The 13,894-nt window shown below is 38.9% G+C and overlaps 1 protein-coding gene across 1 annotated transcript in view; it reads right to left on the reverse strand.

Annotated features, from left to right (window-relative positions):
* The window catches only part of TMEM104 (transmembrane protein 104), a 1,389,603-nt gene that overhangs the window by 1,278,413 nt on the left and 97,296 nt on the right, over positions 1 to 13,894 (reverse strand). The window lies entirely within an intron of this gene.

A 13,894-nucleotide genomic window follows, 5' to 3' on the forward strand; every position in this document is an offset into this window, starting at 1 on the left:
TAGGCTTAGATTACATCTGTAAAAAATAGCACTACAGTGACATCCTCAAAGGCATTACCCATGAAATAGCCTTCCAGTGGACCCTGAAATTAGGGAATTTAGGAGTTCAGTAAGTTATGGGCAACAGAAGATTTTAAATAATATGAAGGTGAAGATATTGTAAGAAAGCTGCAGATTTATATGAATGGGATTATCTACAGTCAGCTGAGAAGCAAAGAAAAGAAGAAAGGACTATGACAGGGTTTTAACATCAGGTCATTTTAAGCTAGATAATGGAAGTGTGATTAGAATAACCTGCACTTATGAAAAATAGGAACATGCTAACATGCCCTGGGACATTGAGTGGAAGATGTGGAAACTTTATAACAGTAAGTTTTAAAGGAAGTCCAATTAAGAAAGAAAAAAAATCTACTCCGAGTAGGGCACTGTTCTATCAAAACCATTTTCAGACTCTACCCATGAGTACATATTCAGAATATATAATCAAAGATAATTAAATGTGATACAGAGAAAAATGTGCAAATAAAAAATAAGTCATAAACCTGTTAAAATAGAAAGACGGTCAAATCAGTTTTCATTGACACACATAAGAATAATATCAAAAGTAGAACAGGATGAAGTCAACAACCTAACTTAATTCTAACTGGAGAAAACAATATATCTAAATCAGATAGAGAAAATTAGCAAAATCTTTCTCTCCATAGCTATATTTATACACACACAAAGTGTATGTATGTATGTATGTACATATATATATATATATATATACGTATATATAAATATATACGTATATATAAATATATATATATATATATATATATATATATATATATATATATATATATATATATATATATATATATATATATATATATATATATATATGTATGTATATATATATATATGTATATATAGGTAGGTATTAGGCTATCTGCCCAAGGGCATTTATAAGCCTAGCTAGAGTGTGTCGGCTTTCGCCGCCCCATTGATTAATTAACTGATCCTCTGTCAAGCAGAGCCAATGAAGTGAACCCAGGGGTGTATTTTCTGTTACCCATCCACTCGTCTAGGTTTCTCTTCAAGAGTGTTAGTGAGGGGCTCTGCCTGAAGTCATTTGGAATTTTGTTCCAAAGCATGGGGAGTCTCTGTGACAGGAATCTATCCCTCCAGCATGTTCTATTTATTGTTGTGGCGAGGTTTAGCTCACTAGAGCTTATGGCTCGCAGTGACTCGGATTTCTTTAGGTGAAGCATGTCCATCAATTCTGAGTTGGACATGGCTTTGTAAGTCAGGCAGAGATCACCTCTGAGTAAGCGATATGCCACTGAGTACTGCCAGAGTTTTTTCTGTTGGGCTGCATAGAACATATGTTTGAGACCAGTAATCCTCTTGTTGAGGTACTTTTGTGGTTTTTCCAGCTGTTGGAAATGTCTTGAGAGGTGTATGCCAAATGGGGCATTGTACTTTATGATGGGTCTAATGAGTGACAAGTAGAGGGGCACTATAACCTCTTTATTTCTAGATGTGAACCCTTTAGTAATTAGATGGGCCACATAGAAGGATTTCCTAACTACTTCGGCAATATGATTGTCAAAGGAGAGATTACTATCTACCTGGGTCCCCAGATCGCTTATTACCTCTTCTTTATTAAGGGGGCTGCCACCTATGTGGTAATTCATGGGTGTTTTGTTTTTCCCCAAACGGGATGACTAAGCATTTTTTGGCATTTAGCTTGAGGTCATGACACTGACACTAGGTGTCCATCTCAGTAAGGCCCTTTTGGAGGATGTCTGTGTCAGCCGGAGAGTCAATTATGGCTCCCAGTTTGCAGTCAGCAGTGAACTTGGTTAGCCATAGTCCTCCTGTGTTTGCCTGTACTTCTGAGAAGTATATGCCGAACAGTAGGGGTCCCAGGACCGAGGCTTGCAGGACACCACTTGTGACTGGTTTAGATTCGGACCTGGAGCCCACTATTCTTACCGTGTGAGTTCTGTCGGTAAGCCAGTTGGCAACCCATCTCGTGATGCAGGAGTTTATGTTCAGGCTGGTGAGTTTTTCTGTAATACCCGAGTGGGGAATGGTATCAAAAGCCTTGGCGAGGTCAAGGTAGGCTGTGTGAACCACCTTTCCCTCATCTATGGCCTTGGTGACTGTCTCGAAGAAGTCCACCAGGTTTAGTAGACATGATCTGCCCTTAACAAAGCCGAACTGGGTCGGGTCAAGTGTTTGGAGGTTCCCAGTTTCTTTGTTAATGGGTTCCATGATGATGCGCTCCATAGCCTTGCAGACCAGGCTAGTCAGGCTTATGGGGCGATAGTTACCAGGGTCAGTTGTGGCCCCTCCTTTGTGGAGAGGAATAACCATTGCTGTGCGCCATTCTATGGGCACAAAGCCTGTGGAGAGGCTGAGAGTGAACAGCGTGTTTAGGTGGGGGGTTAGTTTGTTCTGTAGTTCATGCAAGACGCAGCCTGGGATGCCATCTGGTGCCATTGATGCTGTCTTTTTGGCTTTTGAAAGGGCTGTTTTCACCTGTGCGTCTGTGATTTTTTGGGACACTACACTTTTCCGGTATTGGTGTGGGCCCTTTTGGAGGTGAGAGGGAGGTGAAGTTTGCACTGAATCTATCTGCCATGATGTTGGCAATATCAGTAGGTTCAGTATATTTTGTGCTATTTTGCACTAGTTCAGTGCATATCTGCGAGTTGCCACTTAGATTCTTAACATAGCTAAAGAAGGCTTTGTGGTTATCTTTTGAATCCTTAGCTATTTTTCTTTTGAAGTTAGCCTTGGATGATTTCATGAGGGACCTCAGTTTCTTACTGATACTGATCAGGGATGTCTTTCCTTCTTGGGATTTGCTTTTTTTCTGAACTAGTTTCCTCCTTCTATTGTATAGCCTGTTTATTGCAGGGGTCCACCAAACTGGTTTCCTTCTCTTAGAGGAGTGAGTCTTGGTTTTGCTAGGGATGGCACGATCCATGCATCCTTGTAGGTGCTCATAGAGTGCATTTGTAAAAGTTTCTGCATCTTGGGCAGCGTTATCCTTTAGCATGGGGGCTGTGAAACTTACCACCCCTGTCTTAAGTAAGGTGAAGTTTGCTTTGGAAAAGTTTTTTACTGTGGTTTCCTTAGTTGGGTTGGTGGTGGGATGTGGACATCCAAAGTGATTAGTTTATGGTCTTATCTAACCAGTGACGGGTTGACCTCCGGTGTGGAACACCTGTCGCCCATGTTGGTGATGACCAGTTCCAGTATGTTCTCACCTCTGGTAGGGGAGTTTACCAGCTGATCCAGGGCATTTGAGCTGATGAATTCCAGGAAGCGCTGGGCCTGGGAATTTGTACTCTTGTAGTTTTCCCAGTGAATGGTAGGGTAATTGAAATCGCCCAATATCAGGGTGTTTGGTAGGAACTTCATGCTTTCCAGTGTCTCCACAAAGGTGGAGTGGTGGTCCTGGGTCATGGAGGGTGATCTGTAGCAGGCCACAATTTGCATTGCAGATTTGCCCAATGTTAGTTGCACATGGATGATCTCAGAGGTATCATGCTATGCCACTAACCTGGAGGTGTGGTATCCTTGATGAATATGGATACACCCCCTCCTTTTGTGTTTTGGTCCATGTTCTGTGGCCGAAACGTGTGGTATGAGTTGTAGTCCAGTAGTGCTGGGGTGCTCTCTGGAGCCTTGAACCAGATTTCAGTTACTGCACAGATGTCGACATTCTCCATACTGAGGAGTGCTTTGAACACGTGCATTTAGAGATTTAAACTCCTGGCATTGAGTAGCATAACCTTCAGTTTTTTGTTAATTGTGCTGTTTATGGAGGTGGGTTTGACTTTTGAGCCTTGCCTAAAAAAGGCACTATGGGGGCAGCAAGAGCTTTGGCCAGTATTCGAAAGCCTAGGGATGACAGGTGCAAGCCGTCTCTTGCGAAGCAACGCGGCTTGTCGAGCATGTCATCCCAGGCTGACAGACACTGGATCCCCTTTGAATGACACCAGAAGCTTAGCCAATTGTTGAAATTGATCATTTTTTTCTTTATACTGAGGTATTATTCTTGGTGAGGGCAGGATGCTACTCAAGGTCAGGGTCATACCAGCCTGGGCTACATGATCAGAGAGCTCTTCCATGTCTCTTTTCATGTAGGCCAGGGAGGTACATCTCAGGTCATTCACACCAACATGAACAATGAACAATGACAGAGTCATATTTGTACTTGTTCTGGAGTGACCTGAGTGCTTGTGTTATGTGGCGGATTCTGGCTCCCGACAGGCAGCTAACAGTAACCTTCTGCTTGTCCAGCCTAGTGAGTGGGACGTCAGTGTGCCTGACTACAGAGTCACCTATTACTATTGTGTTAGGCATGTTATTTTGCCTAAAGGGCTGTGATTGTGCGGCACACTGATTTTGTGTTTTATGTGTTGTCTGATTTGTGATGGGAAGTGTAGGTTGTTTGGTTGTCTGCTTCGGAGGTCTCTGATGCTTTTGCAGGTTTTTATTTAGAACCTCAGTGTATGATTGTGTATTCATGTGTATTTTTTGCCAGTGCTGCTTTAGTAGGTCTATGTGCGGCTGGAGTTGTGGTGCAAGTGTTAACCTTCTCCTCTTGACTGTCTGTTCAAGTCTTGGGTGGAAACAGCTTAGCTTCCAGTTTGGCTGTATAATTGCATCTCTCACATATGTTAGTGTTTTGTGGTAGGAGGAGAGGGTTGTCTGTGTAAATGAGGCAGTTGTAACATTGCCTCAGGATACCCAGATTCACCAGCTGGACTGGAGAGTACACCTGAAGTTGCCCTTTGGTCATGCCTGAATAGCCGAGTGAGCTGCTTAGTCGCTGGGCATGCTGGGAAGTCAGTGTCAGGGTATATTAGTGCTTGCTATTAGGTCTGAGCAAGTGCTGGGCTGTAAGATGCTTTTTGTGTGCTTAGGTTTAGAGTTAGATTAGTTTTAAGGGAAAAACTGAAGAGGAGACTTAGTGGAGCCGGGAATAATTTAACCGTAGATAACCGGCACTGCCCTGTGCGCAAAACTGTGCAAACGCGGTTTTCATAGTAGGGAAATGAAAGCGATAGAAATTAGCCCAAAAAAGAAAATAAACTAGTAACTTCTAGGCTGGAACCACTGTTCCAGGGACAGAGAGGTTGTTCAAAGCTCCCCTCCTCTCACAGGTGAACAGAGAAACTTCCTTCTATCCAAGTAAGGTATGGGCAACTCAGAAACTAGTATCACAGCCCTGAATTCAGCACTAGCCTGAAAACTGGACTATACTAGCTTAGAAAGGCAGGAAACGAGGAATTTTTTTCTTTGTTTTTTTTGGAAAAGATAAGGCAAAAACAGTAAAAAATACACTTAAAACAGCTTTAAAAGACTACAAACGATCAGAAAAGGCTATCACACTCTAGTGTGTAGCCTACAACAGTTAAACAAAAAACAACTTTTTAAAAGTGCAGGCAGTGCATATATGTATGTAGATATATATATATATATATATATATATATATATATATATATATATATATACACACACATACATACATATACACACGCACATATACATAACACACAAAGTGTATGTAGGTATGTATATCATATGTGTGTGTGTGTGTGTATATATAATGTACGTACATACACACACACATATATATATATGTTTGAATATATATATATATATATATATATATATATATATATACACACACACACACACACACACACACACATAGGTTTACTATCTTTTTTTGCGAAAGAAAGAATGTCGTATCCAGATATAATGAGATCTGAAGACTGCAAGCAGAGAATGTCGAGGAACATAGAAGTGAACAGCCAGACTTGTCCTCCTCTGGTACCATGTTATCACTTGTTTCTGTGTCAGCACAGGACGGAAGATTCAATATTCAACACTGTGTGTGCTCCTGTGGTCCTTGACATTCTCGACCTGCAATATTCTGGTCTCATTATTTCTGGATTCAACACTATATCAATTGCAAAAGGAACAGTAATCCCATAAACATTTAAATATGTGTATATACACACACACACACACACACACACACACACACACACACACACACACACACACAACTCTCTATATAAACACACACCTACCTAAATTATTTATTTGTACTCGAAAAAATACCATATATTTAAGCCAGACGAAACAAAGGAAAAATGTAGATGGTGGAGTTAAAAGGATTAGAAGTGGAGAAACTGCATACATGCATTTTGACAGAAGAAATAGATGGAAACTGTGATAAAAGGAAGGTCTACTCTGAAAAGAAGCCACCAGCCTAGTGGGACTAACCTCTGTCAACAAAGGTTGGATGAATAAACAAATAAAATGAAAAATACATAAGGAGGAAATGAAGATAAACTAAATTTAGCTGATTTTAAACATAATTTTAAGGGCTTTAAAAATCAATGGCTAGGACTCATTACTCATTAGAGAGGCAGAAAACAGCTTCCCAGATTAGGGGAATTAGTACACAGAGGCTGCAAATGTTAACAAAAATATTATAATGGACGACAGATAAGAAGGGTGACTGTCAGGTGGAAGTGATCTTAGATTATAGTGAGAAGTTCTCCATGTGAACTTCCTCGTTCTGAAGGATGTATGGGCATCCTCAAAATTGATTACATGTACAGATCTGCAATCGTTGGGCATACATATCTGCTGATTTCACCAGATCCAAACTTAGTGAAAGTTTTACAACATGAGGAGGACAAGTCTAAGATGACCTCCCTGCTTAGTTTAATAGAAGCATATCAGTGTCAAGTGGGAATGGAAATCAAATGAAATCAGAAGTAGATAAAAATCAGGCAGCAACTGAATATACCAAAAGACAAAAGAAAGAATATAAGGAGAAGGATCAGATGAGAAGGCAAGAACTGTGGAAATGGCATAAATATAGCTGCAAGTACAGATACGTCCTGCAACAACCTCAAGTCTATCCGGATCTGATGCAGGAATGGTTAAGGAGAGGTGAATTTAAACCAAAAGATGAAAGGTTAATATTGAAGGCCCAGGATAGTGGAGTACATGCACTTTGCTTTACAAAGTCCAGTGAACATGTGAGAGAAATGGACATGCAAGTTCTACAAAACAGAACTGGAAACAGTTGCACATTTTGTTGTTGGGTGTAATACACTAATGTCAGATGGGTTGTATACAGAAAGGTAATGTGGCAAGAATGTTGTGTTGGGGATTGTGCAAACATTATAATATTGAAGTAGCTGAGAAGCATTGGAAACATGCCACACAGCACTGTACAAAATGATGAATTTTATATCACACAATACCATCCATTACCAACAGTTCAAAAAATAGATGTAAGAACATTAGATATAGTGGTCCATAAAAAGAAGGCAAAGTACATTGATCAGTGAAATTGCTACATCAAGTGATTACAGTGTCAAGAGACACAAAGCCATAAAATAACAGAATTGCAGGCAAAAATGAGGGCAAAGTGGAAGAAGGTTAGCCAGACACTTCCAATAGTAATAGGAGCAGTGGGTCTCATGAAAAATAATTTATAGATAAATTTAGATATGCTACCAAATTCCCAATGCATGTAACGCCATATGAACTACAGAATGAATCAGTTCTGGGCACACTGTGGGTGCTGTGAAGATCACTTTTGGCAAACAAATACTTATTTCACAAATTTCAATCATATTTTGATTTAGGAATGGGGTCCATTCCTGCCATGGTACAAGAAACCCAAAAGACTTGGAGAAATTAATGCAGACTTATCACGGAAGGGAAAAGTTTTCAAATTAAGAGGTTTTTGGACAAATCAGGAGTAGGTCAGTTGTTTGTTAGAATGGAAGCCAACTGGTTTGGCTAAGACTAGGTGGGGCTGTTCATAAGGAGGGGCAAGAGTAATGAGCCAGCAGATTTTTTTGGCTATTACATGCAAGAAATGAATACTTTGTTGAGGTTATTGTATTTGAGGAAGCAGTATTCAAGATGAGAAACTAAATCCTTCTTTCTGTATTTGATCCATATTCAGGGGCTATGAAATATGAACATGTCAATGCCAGGAATAAAAGTTTATTAATTCTGGACTTAGTTTATTTCACATTACATTGAATGATTAGATCTGTATTGAGCCAAATCTTTATGTACCTGAAACTTTCTATAGTTTTCACACTATCAGTGCTACTGATTCAAATCTGCCAATTTGTTGGGCAGGGAGATAAAGCTAGGTTCTGGAACATGCCAGATAACTCTAGAAAAAATAAGCTGATGGCTTGCAAACTCTTTAACCATAATGACAAGAAGAGATCATCATTTTAAAAGAAAACTTTTTATTGTTAAGGGGAAAGCTATAAAGGACCATATCATCTATAGATAAGCGGACTGGTACTGGTATTTCAGATACCTCAAAAGAAAGTCTGTTTACAATGATGAAGAATAGCAGAGGAGAAAGTAATGATCATTGAAGGACCCCTTTATGAATGATGGCAGAAAGACAGACATGCTTAGCCCAACGTTAACTAGGGGGCAACTGTCTGAAAGACTGTCTTTAAACCAGTTTGTGCAATTGTACATAAGGAGTTGTAAACTGTGGCTTACCAACCAAAGGGCTTTGATGAGGTCAATGAAAACAGCAGCACTGAGACTTCCTCTACCCATACTAATTAGAATATTATCAGAAAGACCTACCAATCCAGAAACCATGCTGATTAATAGAGAGATGGTGATACGTTTGGATACAGGAAGAAATGCATATTGTTTCAAGGAGTTTCCATAACACAGAGAGAACTGAAATTGGTCTAGTTTTGGAAGGGAGAATTTTATTCTTGAAACATTATTATTGCAGTTTTCCATTTGATGATGGAGACAATATTTTGTGATAAAGATAAAATATGCATAGCCCTCATTTTCTGTGTGCACTAAAATCTCAATGATACACCTATTAAAATAGACTTGCCCTTGTACTAACACGATTAATAAGTCCCCTTCTTATGCAGCCAAATTAAATCCTCACATTCTGTCTCCTGTTTAGAAGTCTCAAGTAAATAACTGTTTTGGATAAACTTTGTATATGCCTCATCTGCTGTCATATACTTAAATATGAATGTGACTACACCCAAACTGTAAAACAATGCTGAATGTTCTACAGTTGTGTGAGAACTTAGAAAGCTGAAAATACTACATAATGTACTTAACACGTATATTTTACTTGTTAGCTCATGTTAACTGCCTCTGCAAATGTTTGTACCGTGGAGCTTTTCTCCCTGGGTCTCCTCTGAAAAGGAGGTTTGCCCAGTCAATCATACTTTTCTGGCATTCAAAGGCAAATAAAACAAAAAAAAATATGCAAACATGTAGTGAAGTGGGCAACAAGGTGTTCTTTACAAAGGAAGAAGAACAAAAGGTATAAAGTCATTACCACCTGTAGGGCCTTGTGAGGGATTGCATCTAAGAATTGTTCTATTTCTTTTCTCTTTATATAATAAAAAACAGAATGTTCAGAACAAATTAAGGAGAATTAAAAGGAGATCTGGGAGATCTGGTAGAAGATGATTCATGAGAATTTTAAGTGGAAGGGTAACGAGCTTGTGGTTGTAAGGAGAATTCTTTAAGGAAGTCAATACAGGAAATAAATTCCATTCAGTGTCACAACAGTATAGAATGGATGGTTAATTTTATTTTGATATCTAATGGATGGTTAATTTTATTTTGATATCTAGTAATGTGGTTTATTTGCTTTCAGAACACTTTCTGAATTACCTAAGTGAGATTCTTGAGATCTGAAAACAATGGTGTTGTAACACCTAATGGATTTTTTGCCTACATTTCTAAGAATAATTAATCTGTCCCGACCGATGGCATGCTTTTTCCACTACAGTCGTACTTTATCTCAGCATATAAGAACAGCTTTTAGTTCAGCAGTCAGAGGTTTATCAAAGGTTTTACAAGTATTGCAATTACAGGAAAGCATTTTCTCTGTAAGGAAAGGAGAATGGATGTTAAGGTGGTGGCAGCAGTGTCAGAATCTGACCTTTGGAAATGAACCAAACCAAAGGATAAAATTGTCACACATACAAACCATTCAGGAAAAAAATGCAGGAAAGATCGAGTCAAGCTACAGCCTTCACTGTGTAACACAATAAACCTCCTTTAGTGGAGACCCATGGGCTATATGCTAATGACCCCTTTGAAAAGCTTTGAAAACAGGAGAGCAGTCTACAAAACAGAATCAGAATTTCAGTTTAGAAATCTTGCAATGGAAAATGTTTTACTGACTGCTGTTGTTCGGAGGGTGAAACAACAAGAGAATTTGTTGAGCCAATGATCACCAATGGTAAAGGGGGAAGGACTATAATGGAGAAGATGGAGTTAGAAATATTTCTTATTTTATGGTCTACAGTGTTTTCCAGATTTTGAATTGGGGGTATGTTTGCTTATTAATTAATTGCGTAAGGCCAACCAATAAATCCTTTTATTTAGTTTTTTTATGAGCCAAAAGGATTAATGTTGAAGTCCCTGAAGTCCCCTAGTGCTATAATGTATAAAGAAGATGGAACGGTGCAACTACATGAATTGTAAAACTGTAGAAATGTATTTTTAAAAACAAGGGAGGTACATATGCCATGGCTACAGAGAGTGACAATTCCTTAAACAGAATATAATTAGCAAGTTCTGCTTACAGTTGTTACTGGTACTCAGCTTACCTACAGAGTGCGAGTTTAATGGATTATCTAGAGAGAAACATTGTTCCTCCTACTGATTTTACTCCAGGCCTAGCACTGTACATGCATGAACAGCCTGGAAAGTAGGGATAGAAATTAAGGGCGTCTTTCTCTAGCCAAGATATAAGAATTGCAATTATTGTGCATAATGAGGAAAGTATCAACTGTTCAAGTTTACATTATGTAACCTACATTTAAAAAGGACATTTACAGGGGATTCAATGATACGTGAGGGCAAGTATCATGTAATTGTGCTAGATCAGTCTTGGGGTGATATTGCTAGCTAGGAAAAAAGTAAAAGTAAAGGAGACAGGTGATGCAGTAATTTTGATTCCTTTAGTCCTGGAATGTCCATCTTTAGTACATGTGGGATGAAATGCTTAGCTGGTGTGGTTGGGCTTTAGATGGGTCCAGCTGCTCTGTCTTACTTCAAAGATAATAAATAAAGGATGCGTGAGCCTTATTGCAAGGGAATGGGATTTAGAGACCGAGATTTATTTTAAAATCTGTTAACCATTGGTCTAATGACCATTTTCAGGTATGACAAGGGCATTATTTATTTAAAAAATAAATATTTACTTACTTTTATTTAACATTTGGTTTACCAGGAAAGTCTGACTGGGGCCGAGCCCATTTTCAGTGGAGGCCAGGGGAGAAACACTCCAGGCTCATGTGTTTGGAATGTGGGAGGAAAACGGAGTGCCAGGAGCAAACCCACTCGAACAAAGAGAGGACATGCAGACTCCACAAAGAAGGTACCCCAGCAGAGAAACAAACTACAGAACCTCTAGCACAGAGGCAACGACACTAACCGCTGCACCACTGTGCCAACCTTTAGACATACAGCACAAACAAAAACAGTGAAATAAAAAAAATGAACAAAGATTACAAGACAATGGAAATTGTCAGAAAAATACAACAACAATACATTGAATTTCAGTACTATAATACAATAAACAGTATATAAATGTAATGTTATATAGGTGAATCATTTAAACCCCTGAAACATCATAAGATATGATGAAGTTGGAAAGGAGCATAAGGAAGAGATTGAACAGCCTTGAGGATGGCATGGTAAGGCAAAAATTAGGAGCAAGACAGATGGCAATGTGGTCTGATGGCATAACAAGAAAATATGAGAAGTATACCTTAGACTGAAGGCTAAAGATGTTAGTGGTATTTCAGTAAGGGTAAAATAATGTAAGTAAAAGAGGAATATAGTTGTCAAAGTTGGAGGGCAAGGAAGATACTGTTAAAATTAGAGGAAAATTAGAGGGAAGACTTCAATAAAATTGCTGTTTTCAGAAAGTAGTTTAAGAATGAGGCTATTAAAGCCAACTAAAAGGGGAAGCAATACAAAAGCGATAGTTAATAAAATAATTAACTTCTACAAACAATGCAGAGTTTAAGTTTCTGTTATACAGACTAAGACACACTGTATTAATATATTCCTAACAATAAGTGGACAACATTCTTCACTGAGAAAATCTGTACTAATATGTTCCTAAAAGTAATAAAACAGTAAAACACCCTGAATATGAGAGGAAGAAGAGAGAAAAGGTAGTTAAAGGACAAAGAAGTAAAAGGTAAAAAGTCTCAATCACTACTGTCTTATAAGGTTTAGACAATTTAAGCTGTAGTAAAAACACAAACGGGTGAATTAAAGAGAGCATAAATCAAATATGTAAAGAAGAGACAAAAAGAAGCAAAATGTAAAAATCCCATTCATTACAGACTTATTTATTAATGTAAATGTAACCCTTTCCAATAGTGATTAAGGCAGACTGTGTTAATAAACTCACAGCAGTAAGAGGTCACTAAACCTTTTACTTACTGTGATGGACAGAGGTGCAATATGCTCCTAGAATAAGTAAAACAAAGTATACATGTAACATTAGGGCAAAGAGAAGTAATATTTAAAAGTCTTATTCAAGCAGCTTATATACAGACACAAAACACACACTACAACTGCAACAATGAATAAGAAAGCACAGAACAGAGACTGTAATATAAAGACAAAGAAGCAACAGGCAAAACGCCTTACACTATTGTCTAAAGCACAACAGTAAATCTAAGCTATAGTGGAAAAACTTCTTTATCAGACCAGCCCTAGTGCCCCATCAGCTCCTGGTCTTCCAACTAACTCCATGCCCCCCTTGGACTTGCTGGCTGGTCACGGATCAAAGGCAACTAAGTTCTGTCCTGGGGGAGTTTTCTAGTATATGACCTACCCATTTCTCCCTCTTCTCTTTGTAGTAATGTGGTTTAGTCCCTGGTCGGAGTGCAATATGAGCTAGCATTGAATCACCCTGCCTCCGCTGCAGTTCAGCCAGGCCAACCTCTCCACCCCGCTTGACCACACCCCCTGTGGCAATTTCCCTGGCCTCCACCAGGGATCGTCACCAAGAGATGCTCACGTAGTACCCTCACTCCAGGATGGGCACACCCATCCCTCTCTGCCACTCTATCACCTGAGCCACTAATCAAACCCAAGTCACCTAGGTCGTAGTCAGGCCTTTATCACTCTACAGCACTGGAGTGGCCTAGTAGAACATGTTTTTCACTCATATATTACATTTACTACTGTAACTTTAAGCTACTTTAACCCAGACAAAGTGAGTTAATAAGCTTGAGCAGTAACAAGACAATGTACCTCAATCTATCTGAATCTGTTTTAACATGCTTATAGATGTAGTGAAACACTGTACTACACTGAGTCTGAAAAACAGAACAAAACAAAAAACATATGCTAAAGTTGCAGAGATGTTGTCCAGTCAAAGACAGTTTCTTAAAAAACAAACAAAAAAAAAGAGACAGAGAGAGAAAATACTCCCACCTTGCTTAAAGTTTACATTTATTAAATTTATTTGAAGCAAGTAGGATACTACAGGAGTTAAAAGGCCAACTTGGTCTATCTATAGAACTGAATGCTGGCATGTCTAGGGGGGACTGCACCTTACTAGAATTAAAGCCACATGTTAAGCTGTTTAATTCTTTTATTGGCATGCAGCCTTATTATTAAGATTTTCAAAAGCACATTTTAGTGAAGTCCCTCTGGCTTGAGTAGAGCACAACCCCATTTGATTTGATTGTGGTAATACCTCACTACACATCGGTATATTCTTCCAAACACTGGATGTACTGGCAAAACAGGCACCCAGCTTCAGGGACTGATGTAAAACTTACAAAGGAAATA

This window comes from Protopterus annectens, chromosome 10.part0 (assembly GCF_019279795.1).
Source record: "Protopterus annectens isolate FY-2018-M chromosome 10.part0, PAN1.0, whole genome shotgun sequence".
NCBI lineage: Eukaryota > Metazoa > Chordata > Ceratodontiformes > Protopteridae > Protopterus > Protopterus annectens.